We start from the raw sequence: 13,170 nt of genomic DNA on the forward strand, positions 1-13,170 counted from the left end.
AAAAAGGATAGATTAATAAGCTGTGACCATTTACTTGACACAGGGATATTTTCCTTATTAAAAGAACTGTGAAGCTGGAGAGACTTACCTCCAGAACTTCTCTGCTGTTTTGTCTCTCCTGACTTTGTTTTCCAGCCAATGCTTTATTTCCTATATGATCTCTGGAACTACAGCCTAATCTGCAGTTCTTACTGCAGTTCTTACTGCAGTTCTTACTTATTCCATACTGAATAAACAGTTTTTGACTATTACTTTTCTAGTACAGCTAACATAGGAAGGGGAATTTCTTCTCAGATTTCCAGTAATACTTATCTTTAAAATCCTCAACATTTGTTTGCAGCTGCTGGTTCCACTCTGAGCAAAAAACAGGTGAGGAATGGACAGGGGCTGTAGAAGTCCGATTTCGACTTTCATCTATCCTCTTGGCTACCCAAACCAAAAATTGGCAACCTAATGAAAGAGAGAGACATACATGAATTTTCTTTCAAAAAGCAAAAATGAAGGTTAGGGCTATAAGCAGTTATAAAAGGACTTTTGATTGATGCCACATGCAAAAACTCTCATAAACAATCCAAAAGTATTAGATCCCAATTAGAATCCCAATTCAATCAATGAACGTTCAAGGCAATTTTGGGAAAAGAAGCTCCCAGCATTAGACATGGTTTGTGGCAAAATGTAGAAAGCCACCTATAATGAATTTCATCTCACTGAGGGTTTTGGGGTTTTTTTTCATTTTGAAAAGAACCAGATTTTCCCCCTGAAGCTGGGTTTTTCAGTACTTTTAGGTAGCCATTTCACAAGCCACCTGAAGGTAGTTACTTGGATCTCATCAGCTTCCAACAGGAGTTTGCACTTTTTTCCAGAGATGCCCTTGAAAAAATTTTGCCTCTAAAGCTCAGACTACAAAATCAGAGGGCAAGGCTTTTTGAAATTTTCTCCCAAGAAGCGCTTCACTGTTTTGGTTCCCACTGCTGAGTAGAACGAAACTATATTTTTCAAAAAGCCAACATCACCCCTTGTGCACCAGTTAAAAGGTCAGCTTGGACTGAGCTTGCTGTGTTTGTTTCAGATACGCTGTAAATATCAATTTCTTTCTCTCGCCCTCCCTAGCCATCAGCAACAGCAGCTCCAGGAAGATGTAACGTGATTCCAGGAAAGCAAAGAGGAGAACTCGACAATAGTTTAAAGATTTTTTCACCTTTCGCTCCATTGTCGTTCTGGAGCTATTGAGCTGCCAGACCCTGGCAACTGAGTGCCCCACATCCCCACTCCTGCGCTAAGATCAGATTTCCATTAGTGATACTGAATTATTTAGTGAATGCATCGAAGATTGAAATCAACTACTGAGCTGTGTACCGTCTCACTCTATCTTTCATTTCAAGCCCGCACAATGGCAGGCGTATTGTCACAGAGACTATCAATCCTATAATTAGAGTAGAAAAATCCATGGAGTTCAAAAATAATAATTCATACCTCACTCTAGTATTAAAGCAATTCAGTATATAAAAAAAACATTTTTCCCAGATGTATGCGGAAGAAGGCAAACAGAGAGCCTAGACCCGGGAGAGTTATTCTTTCATGCACATATGCTAAAAACTTCAGATATTTGAAAACAAAGTCACTGTCCCAGAACTTGGTCTTAAGCTTCAATCACCAAACCGTGAATACATGTTGTAACTTTACACATTTGACTGACTCTATTTTCTACAAGGGGATTAAAGCTCTTGTGCTCAAAATTATTCATGTGCATACATCTGCATGTTGCAGTTTCAAATCCACAAATATAATGCAACACAGCAGGCCTTTCCAGATCCCCAGCCTTTAAAAGACTGCTGTTCGTATGTTGCCTTCTCTCACTATTTTCTTCTTTTGTGCTGGCAATCCTGGGAATGGAAGTTCTACATAACCAGGATTTGAAGACTATTTTATACATATATAAAAAAAAAACCTTAGCTATGGTAAAAAAAATTGCTGCTTTGTGTACATTATCACGTTTTTAGCCATTTGAATAAACATATTCATTTCACTCCAGTTTCACAATTTGAGGTGAAGTATAAACCAAAACAAAACAGCATTTCATTTTGGAGGGCTGAGCAAAAGCTACCAGCTTTGTTCTGCTTTCTGGGGTTTTGTCACTGTGTATTTCTGGGTAAAAATCAAAGCAAAAGGCAGAAACGAAATGTTCTCCCATTGAAACAAAACCAATAAAGATAACGCTTTCATTTGGTGTCAAACTTCTGGCAGAAAATTACTGAACAAATAGAATGTAAATTTCTTTTTCAGCTTCTCTCAGGAAGAAGTTGATTTGCTAATACCTATTTTTTCTCGAGCCACTATACCCACATGCATAACTACTCTATAAAAGGACTGGCTTTAGAAGTAGAGAAGGTAGTACTTATAATGCCATCAAATCAGTCCTTGATACTTCATTAAGACAGTCAGCTAGTATCAGTCATAGTACTAAATAGCTTTCCCCTAGACACTGAAGTGAAATGGTCAATTTGATTCTCAGTGACAAGCCAGCAATAACAAATTTGAGGCACTAACTACATAGAGGTCAAGTGATTGGAAAATGAAAAGCATTCCAATCCTGAACCATGACACACCACCATTTTTCAGTGAAAGGTAAAACAACGGTAACCACATTTTGAAATAAAAAAATCAGTACCTTTCATTCTGTTTATATAATTAAAAAAATATTCCCTCATATATTTCCTTAAGAATTAATTACTGCTATTGTGGGGAGTGACCTTTAGGACACTCTCTGCATCTATGGTGTGATGCAAGCAGCATACCTCTGAGCTAAGTGTATGAACAGAGAAGAAATTCCACTAATCAAAATGTTCTCTTACCTTTTAAAATTATTTGTTTGTCAATTGGTAAAGGGTTCACCTGTGTAATTATAATGATGCTAAACTTCACATTCAAAGACAAATATAAGTGGGTTTGACAAGTTTTCCTTATGTGCAATCAAATGATGAGATGTTCTCCTTCAGCACAAGTGCAGAACAGACAGCTAAATCCTTGATTATGAATTTTAGTGAAATCACAGCAACAAAAAAACCACTGAGAATATAATATTGACAAGTAATTATCAAACATGTTCAGAAATACCATTATTGAGAATTCTTTATAGCTGGCTCTTCCAACACTTTAGTGGCTCAACCTCAGTCCACAGTTGAGCTCACTCTTTCAAGGGTTAAAATATAAGCTTGCATATACTGAACTAACGGAGGGGATTTTCTTCTCTTTAGCTGGCAGCACTCACTGTAGTAAAGTCGAGCCTGCATGGAGACTGTCAGTTGTTGAAGTAACAGCAGCTCATCCATAAAGTAGGACATAATAAAATTCAGGCCCTAAAAAAGGTCACTCCTGAAGATGATAGGGTTGCAAAGCTCTTCAGGTGATAGCTTGCTGGCTAGATATTTTCACAAGAGAGTAAAATAAAAGGTGAAATTGTATTAAGGTTACGTAGTATCCTTTCCCTGCTACTATTTTTAGAAATAACTATAGCAAATAGGAAATTTATGATATATATATAATGTATAGATATAGAGACACACACATAATGAGAAATCAACATAAAGGTCTATTGTTAGAAACATAGGAACTGCGAGATGAACAGCTATAACCTGCGCATGTGCAATACCTCATTAGTTAACGTAATGGCCATGATTTTCCCCCTGTAAGAATAAAATTAGATACATCTGTTCTTAACTTACTGGCAATTTCTTGCTTGAGATTTGAGCCAGTTGCATGGCCCTCATAAAGCACAATACATCTTTGATGGAAACTCCTGTGGGATGCTGTTGGCTTCAACGTCAGCTTGATCTAGGTTTTCACGCTCAGGAGTTTAACAAAATATGGCATCATCATTCACAGACCTGGACCTGGACTGGTTGTTATTAGAATAAAAATGAGCACATTGAAACTCTTTTAACATCCACATCAAACATTTTATACTATTGTCAAAGTGTGGGGACTACTATGGGCAATGTTAGCACTTCTTGTTAAATGATAGGAGTTTCTCCCCAAAGATCTAGTTTCCAGCATTATGAGACTGCATTAGACACACAGTTATCAATAGCAAAAAGTGAAGAAAACAATGGGGAGAAAATCACAATTCTTCCACTCTCAGTTTTTTTACAGGAAAAGTTCAGAATATAAATGTTAAAAGGCTGTTAAAAAAATCCAAAGTTAACAAAAACGTTGAGAATACATGTTAAAATCTATTACATAAACTTCCATATTATGATATATAATACACATAAATATTTAAACATTGGAGCCTGTCTCACAAAGTCTTTTTTCACATTTTTAATTCTAGAAATTGTCAATATAGTGAGAAAAACTTAAGAAGATAGCCATAATTACTTTACATGTTGCTTTCTTTTGGTTTTTTTTTTCCAGAACATTCTTCATTTCAACGGTTCCTTCTGCACATTGAGAATTAAAAGGGGGTAAGAACACAGGGGAAGATGTCTTCCTGTGCAAAATACATTCTGACATCACTCAATCCTAATTTTAGGCTAATTTTGACAAAACCACTATAGCTATTGCTGGTAATCATTTCATCAATACTGTTCGGTTTTAGAGTGCAATTATGGAGATTTGAAAAGGAGGGGAGTCTGATCAAACGTACTCAGTCTACTTTGAGGGGCAGGAACAATCGGGGTAACTATGTACAATCTGCAGCTCTGTGGGTCTTTAGGCTTATTATTTCTACTGGGAAATGGGTAGGAAGCAGAGTCAGCCTCAGTCTTCTGAGATCCATCAGGAACTTTATGCCTTTTGAAGATTCCATGATCTTTTAGTATTATATATGCAATATTTAAATAAAGTAACACAGTCTTAGCAAGGGTCTGTTCTCTTTTTTCCTAATTTTAGTATTAATCATAATTAGTGTACACCATTATTGATATAATATTAATGGGTTTGCAGAACCTAAGAGAAGAGATGAAGTTGTACTTCAGTAATGATATTTTTGTTTTTTCAATTTTCATTTCAATCGTACAAGAGATTGCATATATTTCTACTTAAAGGTCTTCAGAATTGTTTTTGCCTCCCCAGGCTATTTCTTTTCCAATTATTCTGTCTAAACAGTAAGATATTGCAAAGTAGACCTTTCCAAACAGTTGGACTGAGTTCTGTCTCCCTCTCTGCATCTCCCTCCTCTTCAGCATTCTTCCCACTCTCTTTAAATAACCTGCATCCTTCTCTTCATCTTAATGATGCTAATATAAGATCCTATTAGGACAGCGTAAATAATGCATATCTAGAAATTGTACTATCATCAAGGAGTTGAAAGCAGCAACACAAGATTTGTATTAGGATCCACTATTAACTGCCTAAAGGCAGTATGATATTTAATGAAATGTTCACAATATTTAAAAAAAATGCTTATGCTCCTGGTATAATTTGGCTATTTATGTTTCTTCCATTGTGTTTTTTCAGGAGGTAGAAAACATGAGTCTTTGATAAGGAGTTTGTATGAGTCTATGACCCTGCATCACTGTTGTTGTCTGAACTCTTTCTTTAGTGATATGTTTTAGATTTTGATTAACTTTTTTTTTCCTTTTTTTCCTTTTATTTTTTTTTCTTGTGACATCTGTTTTGTTTCAGCTGTCTGGGATCGGAAAAGAGGAACACTTTCATAGTCGGATTGCCTGTCTTTTACTCTAGCATCTACAGGTACCATTCATTTTCCAGCTGAAATATTGTTTTGGAACGTTGTAAAATGATACTCCCTTTATGTCTCAAATTATTCCTACAGTACTGGTCAAAAAACTGAGAAACACCTAAATTTGAAGCATAGTCATAGGACCAGGTCACAAGTGTAATTCAATGCTCTTTATATAATCTTTTTCCCCTGGTTGTTCTGATGTTGTACTGGGAATTTATGAACCTGTTTAGCAAGTGTGGGTTTTGTGTTTTTTGGCTTTTTTTTCATACACAAAATTGAAAGGTGAAGATGGGAGAAGTCCCTGAAACTGATACACTACCTAAGCTGGCCAGGAAAAGGTCATCCTTCATGAAGTCCCGGTTTATTAACAGGGATAAAATTTTTATTCAATCCTATATGAACCCTCACAGCTGGGTTTTCCCCCAGAGCCTGTCTAATACTCAGATTCATTCTGTAAGGAATGTCCAGATCAGGCTGCAGGCAGACATGCATTCAAACCCTCCTCACTGTGGCTCCTATTCTCACCTGTGATTTTCCCCAGTAACATAATAAGCCAGCTGCCTGAGTGAGACAGAAAAATTACCGAGCACTTTGCTAGAAGAATTGATCTAGAAAGAGGGCTTAAGGCAAGTTGTGCTGGGTTAACTGTTATTAAAGAAAAAAAAAAAAAGTACGACAGGTAAATCCATTGAAATTTACACCTTCACAGGCTGCGATAACAGTGTGTTCAGAAAACTTCAAGATTACAGGTACGCAGATTCACTGAACATCAAGCTATCACTCAAGATGTCACAAAACAGTTATTGATTCAAACTCTCCTGTGATTACAGCTTTTCAAAATTCAAATCTTACCCACTAAGATTATTGAACAGAATTTGAGAAAGGCCAACAATACCGTTTCAACTTTCAGGTGCTTCGTTATTTGGGACAGTTGAGAAAAGGAAGAGCATCGAATCTGGAACCACTTCAGAATCCAGACCACTGTTCAGCTTAGGCTGTCTAAAAAAATGAAGACAAATTAAAGAAAATGGAAAGTGATTTCCTGTTCCCTGTGTACAGAATTATTTCACCAACATTGTGAAAACTTTAACATTCACAACTGTAAAAGTCATTAACCAAATGTCCTTCAGTTTGAAGAAGTCTTGTTTCTTACATCTCATCAATACTTAAGACTTGGGACAAGACTGAACTGCTCTTTTTGACCACCATTCTTATTCCAAATATGGCTTTATAACCTCTGAAAAGCATTTGCTTAATTAACATATAAAGCAGATTAAATTAGTCCCTTCTGCTCAAGGTTTGTTTCTTTGTGGCGGAGAGCAGTTTTTTGTGGTGGTAATTAATACTTCAGAGTGACAACTAAGAATGGGCATATTTATTTCAGGAATATGAGTTTGAAAGGTTGAGGCAAATGAAAAAAGGCTTAGAGCAGTGGCTCTACCTTAAGTATAATTAGTTTTATTCAATTGTTATTAATAGCTGTAGCACATTTCATCTGAGAACTGAAAGCTTCATCAATATTATTGCCTGCTGTATACTGGTGGTAAAACTGATGGTTAAGACAAGCTAAATCCAGGATTGACCCTTTTTTTTTTCCTTTTTATTAGTAAGTGAAATAAATGTTGAATCCAAGTTCAAGCTCTAGATCCTAGCTTGCCTGTGTGTGTGTACGTGTAGGACACAAACTGGACACTCTCTGCCACCAGAGTTTCAGTCCATGCATTATGCCTGCTCCAATCGCACGAGAAACAGCAGTAGCCCAGCTTGTTCTTTTGTCTTGTGGCTGCACCAGACCTCATTAAACTCCGTTATTTCATGGTTACACAAGAATATGATGACAAGAAAATGACTGAAAGACAGTGGTGGTTGAGGCCTGAGTCAGATTGCTGAACTGTATCTATGGCACGACACCTGCATATGAACCTACACCTCATACCCTTGTGGCAGGAAGATGAGGAATTACTTACCTGCTTGCCTGGAAATTGCATTTCTTTCTTCCAGTCAAGCACACTGCTTCTCCATGGCCACAATTAAGTAAGCATGAACACAGCTGTACCCTGGAGCAGATCATTTTTTAACTGTTACACTTAGTTCACACTGAGATAAAACCATTTTGTTGTTGTTGTTGGCCAGTACACTGGTATTTGAACTTGTAGGGTAAGCAACTCTGTCTTATTCTATGGACTAACAGAGGACATGAGCCCTAGACTAGGCTATGCAGTGCTTTTCAACACTATGCTCACTTTAAAAGGGACAGAAGAAAAACAAAACAAAAGAGAAAACATTTCCATATCTATTGTTTTAGGGGCTCAAAATCAGACTTTTGCCTGGTGTCATGTGTATCAATGGAAAGAATGTGGCAGGGCTGCAGGCTGTCCCCTCCTTCTCCTCCCAGTTTCCATTTAAAGGCCCAACACATTTGAGAAGAACAAATCTGTTTCCTATTTTCTGCACAATAGGGATGCAGCTTTTAGCTTCAGGGGACAAAAAAACCCAACAACTCAAAGCAAAGTGCATAAGTTCATGAAACAACCCTCAGCACAAGAGAGACTGGAGAAACTACAAAATTCAATAGGAGACACATAGCACAATAAAATTTGCCAGATGTGATGCTAACGTAGTGGGAGCCAGGGGACTTGCAGCTCTGTTCTAACAGTTATTTCCTGGGTGCCTTTGGGTAAGTGAAAGAAACTTATCTTTGGGGGCCTGTGCTGTGTTCGGTCCCTGACTTCACAAGTCACATACTTTTTGTGTTGCCTCATATTACCAAAGTGTGGGCAATAACAGTCCATTTGTCTATTTATCCTCCTAGTTCCTGACAGCAAGTACTTTTTTCATTCTTTTTGTTTTTATATAAACCGAAGAAAGGCCTTGATAAGACCCAAATAATGGTTCTAAACGCAAGGATCTGACACTGAGCACTTTAACCTAACTTCAAAGTTGACCCTGGTTGGAGTGTGGGGTTGGACCAGAAGTTCTCACCAAACCAAATTGGCCCGTGTTTGTATTTCACAGCAGTAGAACTTCAGATAGGTTTGTAAGCAGATAGGTTTGTCATCAAAATCTGCACATTGCCAAACTGCAGCTTTGGGATCCAGACCGCTTTCTACAGTTCCTAGAGCCTTCTCAGGGGAGGTTACCCATGGTGACTCCCACATCCATCTTGGGTTCATCAGACTCATAGATCTGTGTACAGTTGGTGAGCCATAACATATCTCTCACACTAAACAGGAGGTGCAGTTAAGCATTTGTCTGATGTGAGATATCTAGGAACAGCAAAGACAATTTGTGAAGGCAATCAGTCACTCAGTAAGAGCAAGTCCCTTCCTTCCCCCCAAGATAACTGTGGGTAGAGTAACAAGAGATTTTCTGACTTAGAAATGCTTTGAGTAAGTCTCCCAGAAGTGGCAGACCTGGAAACCTGGTTTGAGGTAAAACAGAACCAATTATCTTTTCAGTAATTTCACTTTTCAGTTGAGTCTCTTCTAACTAACTGCGCTCTCTGAAATTAACAGCATATTTTTCAGTATCTGCTTCTAGCAGATAAGGTCTGATGTTTATAGTTAATACCAAGAAATGGTATGCAGAGAGGTTCCTTCTTATACTTATTGCTGTAACAGCCAAGGCCAGCTCAATTTGTTATATGCCCTGTCTGAGAGTCAGAAGTGGACAAGTGTAGAGGGGTCACACCTGTGAGGAGAAGTGGACAGGACAGGTGACCCAAAACTGACAAATGGGGTATTCCATCCCATCTGCATCATGCTCAGTATAAAAGCTAATGGGTCAAAGGGGTCAGTTTCTTTTCTCAATGTTCAACATCTGAGGAGGGCTCTGTTCATCTGCCTTTGATCCTCATCCACACATTCTGGAAACCATTTTCCATCCATTGCTGAGTCCATTGTGAGACTTTCCCAGTGCCTGCCAGTGACATGATGGGAGCTTGGTAATGATTTTGTATATATTGCATATGTTCCATTATTTTCTTATTAATATTATTATCTTATCAATATTTCATTAGTTTCATTTCTTTTCAACCCATAAGTGTCTCTCTCCCTGTTATTCTGTCTCCCTCTTTGAAGGAGAGGGGTTAAAGAGAGCATCTTTTGCTCATTTAGTGCCCAGCCCAGCCCAAACCACAGCACTTGAGCAAAAAACTTACCCCCTGCAATTAAGGAGCTCTGCTGTGCCTAGCAGAAGAGGATGTTGCACACAATTCCTGTGAGTAAACAGCCACCAGAGAATATACTGAATTTGCAGCATCCATCTCCCCTCCCCGTAAAACAATCCATCAAGTGTTGACTAAATGCTGTGACTGCAGAACCAAAGGGTTCTACTCCACATAAGTAGAAAAAACATCTCTTGTTTTGTGTCCGAAGGAATCCCATAGCCACCTGGTTTTATTTCCTTGCATTGTTTCTGTGATCTAGTGCAGATACATGTCAAAGAGCCACCAAAAACTCTCATATTGGTTAGGAAAGAAGTGAAGCAACAACAGGAAGGTTCAATATGTCTGGGTAAGACAAAAGTGCAGATCTGAAACAATTACAAATAAGCATTACAGTCTGGCAGCAGAAAGTTCATTTCTGACATCAAAAAGCTTCATCTCCCCAAGAAACAAGTAACAAGGAAGAATCTAAAGCATAAAAATTACCTTTGGCCAATAGCAATGGTGTTCCTGAATCATCCACCGTTCCCAAGTCTTTGACTTCAAGGCCTCTGTTTATATATCATAATTTTTACAGATGTCTTCTTCTTTTGGATGACTGAGTCAAGACACTGAAAAAGGCTGCAATTTAGAATCTGTATTCTGGAAAGATTAATATCAGTGTTTGTTAATTTAAAAAAAAAAAAAAAAAGAAAGAAAATAAAAGGATAATCCAGATACTGTATTGCTGGCATTTCAAAATCAGAATACAGAAAATTATGGAAGCTTTTGGGAAAAAAAAAAAAAATCTTAACCATGAGAAGATTGGAGGGTATTAATAATCCAAATCAAACAGTGCCTCATAATCCTAATTAGACCTTAGCCCTTATTCTCTTTCCCCCACATATGCACACACATGCTTAACTTCTGGATACAGATCTAACTTCCTTCATCATTAAAGGGGAAAAAAACCCCAAATGATCTGCAAAGCACTGCAATACACAACTAGGTCTCCCAGGTGGAGCTCACATTTTTAAAGATGGGCACTACAAGTACAGTTCAGCTTGACAGGAAATCCAGTGTAAGAATTTCAGGGTAACTTCTGGAATCATGCAAGCATGCAGCTACAGACAATACCGCTCGCATGGTTTTGTATTATGGGACATTTCAATCTACAAGCTTCAATCTGCAACCTACAAGCTGTTCATTGGTTTACCATAACATAACATTAATTCCAGTCATATCTGTGCAAATATCCCTAAAATTCAGGCCCTCACTGCAACATTAGGTCACACAAACTAAAAATTAAGTTGGAAAAGCTTAAATGACTGAAAAGACTATGGAGAACTTTTAATAGCGCTGTTGTACCGAGAAACAGTTAGTTATCCAGTGACCCCTTATTCTGCAATTGTCTTATTCAACTAATCACAAATGATTATATCTGCCCTTTCACCTTACATTTGGTAAAAGGCAGAAGTGAGAAACAAGGAAAAAGAGTGAAGAGCCAGAATAATGACCCCTATATTTATATGGCGCCTTGCATCCCAATATTACCTACTTCAGGGATGATACCGAGATCCATTAGCAAAACACATGTACTCCTGAAGCTAAATATATATTCGTAAATGGAATGAGAAAGACCAGAGCTTGTTAGAATATCATCTGTTCTGTCAGCAAATAAATTTGACACATACACACATTAACAGAAGCAGGCAGGTAATCACACCCTATTTCTAGCAAAGACCATCCTCAGCCTGCTGGCTAGTTATATCAGCAGCAAACCTCCAAATTCTAGACGCTAAACACTAGTCTGTATCACCTGACAGCATTGTTTGACTCATGGTCGTTCAGGCTGGATGAGGCTTCAGGATCCAGAATACCATTCAGAGATATTTTTTTAATCTTACTATTTAATTTTTAAACGTCCTCTTCATTTTTCTATTAAAAAAACCAACCATCAAGAAAGCCTCCAACTACTACGTACCCTCCACCTTTTGTCCAGCATAACAGAAAACCCACCTGAGTTGACCTACACCCACCCTTTGATGAGAAGTTTTCTGCTTTATTCTAACTTCTGCAGAACACTGCATCCCAAAGTCCAAACCTCTCAAATGAGAGTGAATTGCCCTGGGCAGTTTCTTGCCAAGCCACAAGGTTCTTTAGTGACAAATGCAGAACAGACAAGACTGCAGTCAAAAGTTCTTCTGACAGTTAGTGCTACTGATTTTTATTAGCTCCCTGATTAGATAACAACTTGATTACAGATATTAACCAGGCAGTGCTTCATCTGGCTTCATATTATGCTACAGATTGTCCATTTGAGTTTAAATCCCAGCAGGCAGTTCCTGTTTCATACCCATGGGACACAAAATCTTTATTTTTCAGGGTCAGTTCACCTTCCTACCTGTGGGATTGCTTGCCGTACTGAATGAGAGCAGCAGGATCCATGCAGTTGGCACACTCATACTTTAGCTCCATGTTCACATAAAAAGTTCCTGATAAACACACACGCAGACACATACACTTGAACATCCCTAACACCACTTATGATTATAGACAGATGGGGCAGAAGAAGAGAAGGAGCAGTTCTGAAGCTTTGCTGCTCCTGTTGCATGCCTGCTGTGAACGAATATGGTTGCAAATACAATTCTCATGTATCAATATGAACCCTTGACCATGAAAAACATGAGACCCAACACCTTGAAATTATGGGACCGCTTCCAATCTTTACCTATTTTTAAACTTAACAGCCTTGGAAATATCTCTTACAAGCATCACTACCTAGTTTGAAAGATCCCTTGAGAGAGAGAACGACAGTTTAACTGCAGGGAAATACTGAAGTCACTTGGCTGCAGTGAAACTGCAGGGGTTTTCTGAGTTGTTTTTTTAAAAGCAAATGATTCCTGTCAGTATTCTTTTTTTTTCTCCCACAAATGGATTTTTTTTTTTCATTGCAGCTACATTCCTACTATGAAAGGATTAGCTTTTTAAAGAAACAGTTAAAAGTTATTACATTTCATATGTAAAGAAAGGTTGCATGAAAAAGGGAATTCTCCACTTAAGAAATTGTATTAGCCTATGAGAAAGATATATGTGTATATATATAAGTACATATATGAATCACAACAGCTTTATGAAAGATTTTTCTAGGCTCAGTTGGCTGGAAATCAGCCCTGAAGCAGCTAACATAGCTGAAATGACGGGGAACAAGGGCAAATTACAATGGATGAGCAAAGCAATAGCTGGACTCTTTTCAGAGCTACACACATGTGCAAGGCCACACACCTTCAAGAATTTTGGGTGCAAAATTGGTAGGATGTAAAGTTGTACTCTCATTTTTTTT

The sequence above is a fragment of the Calidris pugnax genome, unplaced genomic scaffold (genome assembly GCF_001431845.1).
Source record: "Calidris pugnax isolate Ruff unplaced genomic scaffold, ASM143184v1 scaffold1, whole genome shotgun sequence".
Taxonomy (NCBI): Eukaryota; Metazoa; Chordata; class Aves; order Charadriiformes; family Scolopacidae; genus Calidris; species Calidris pugnax.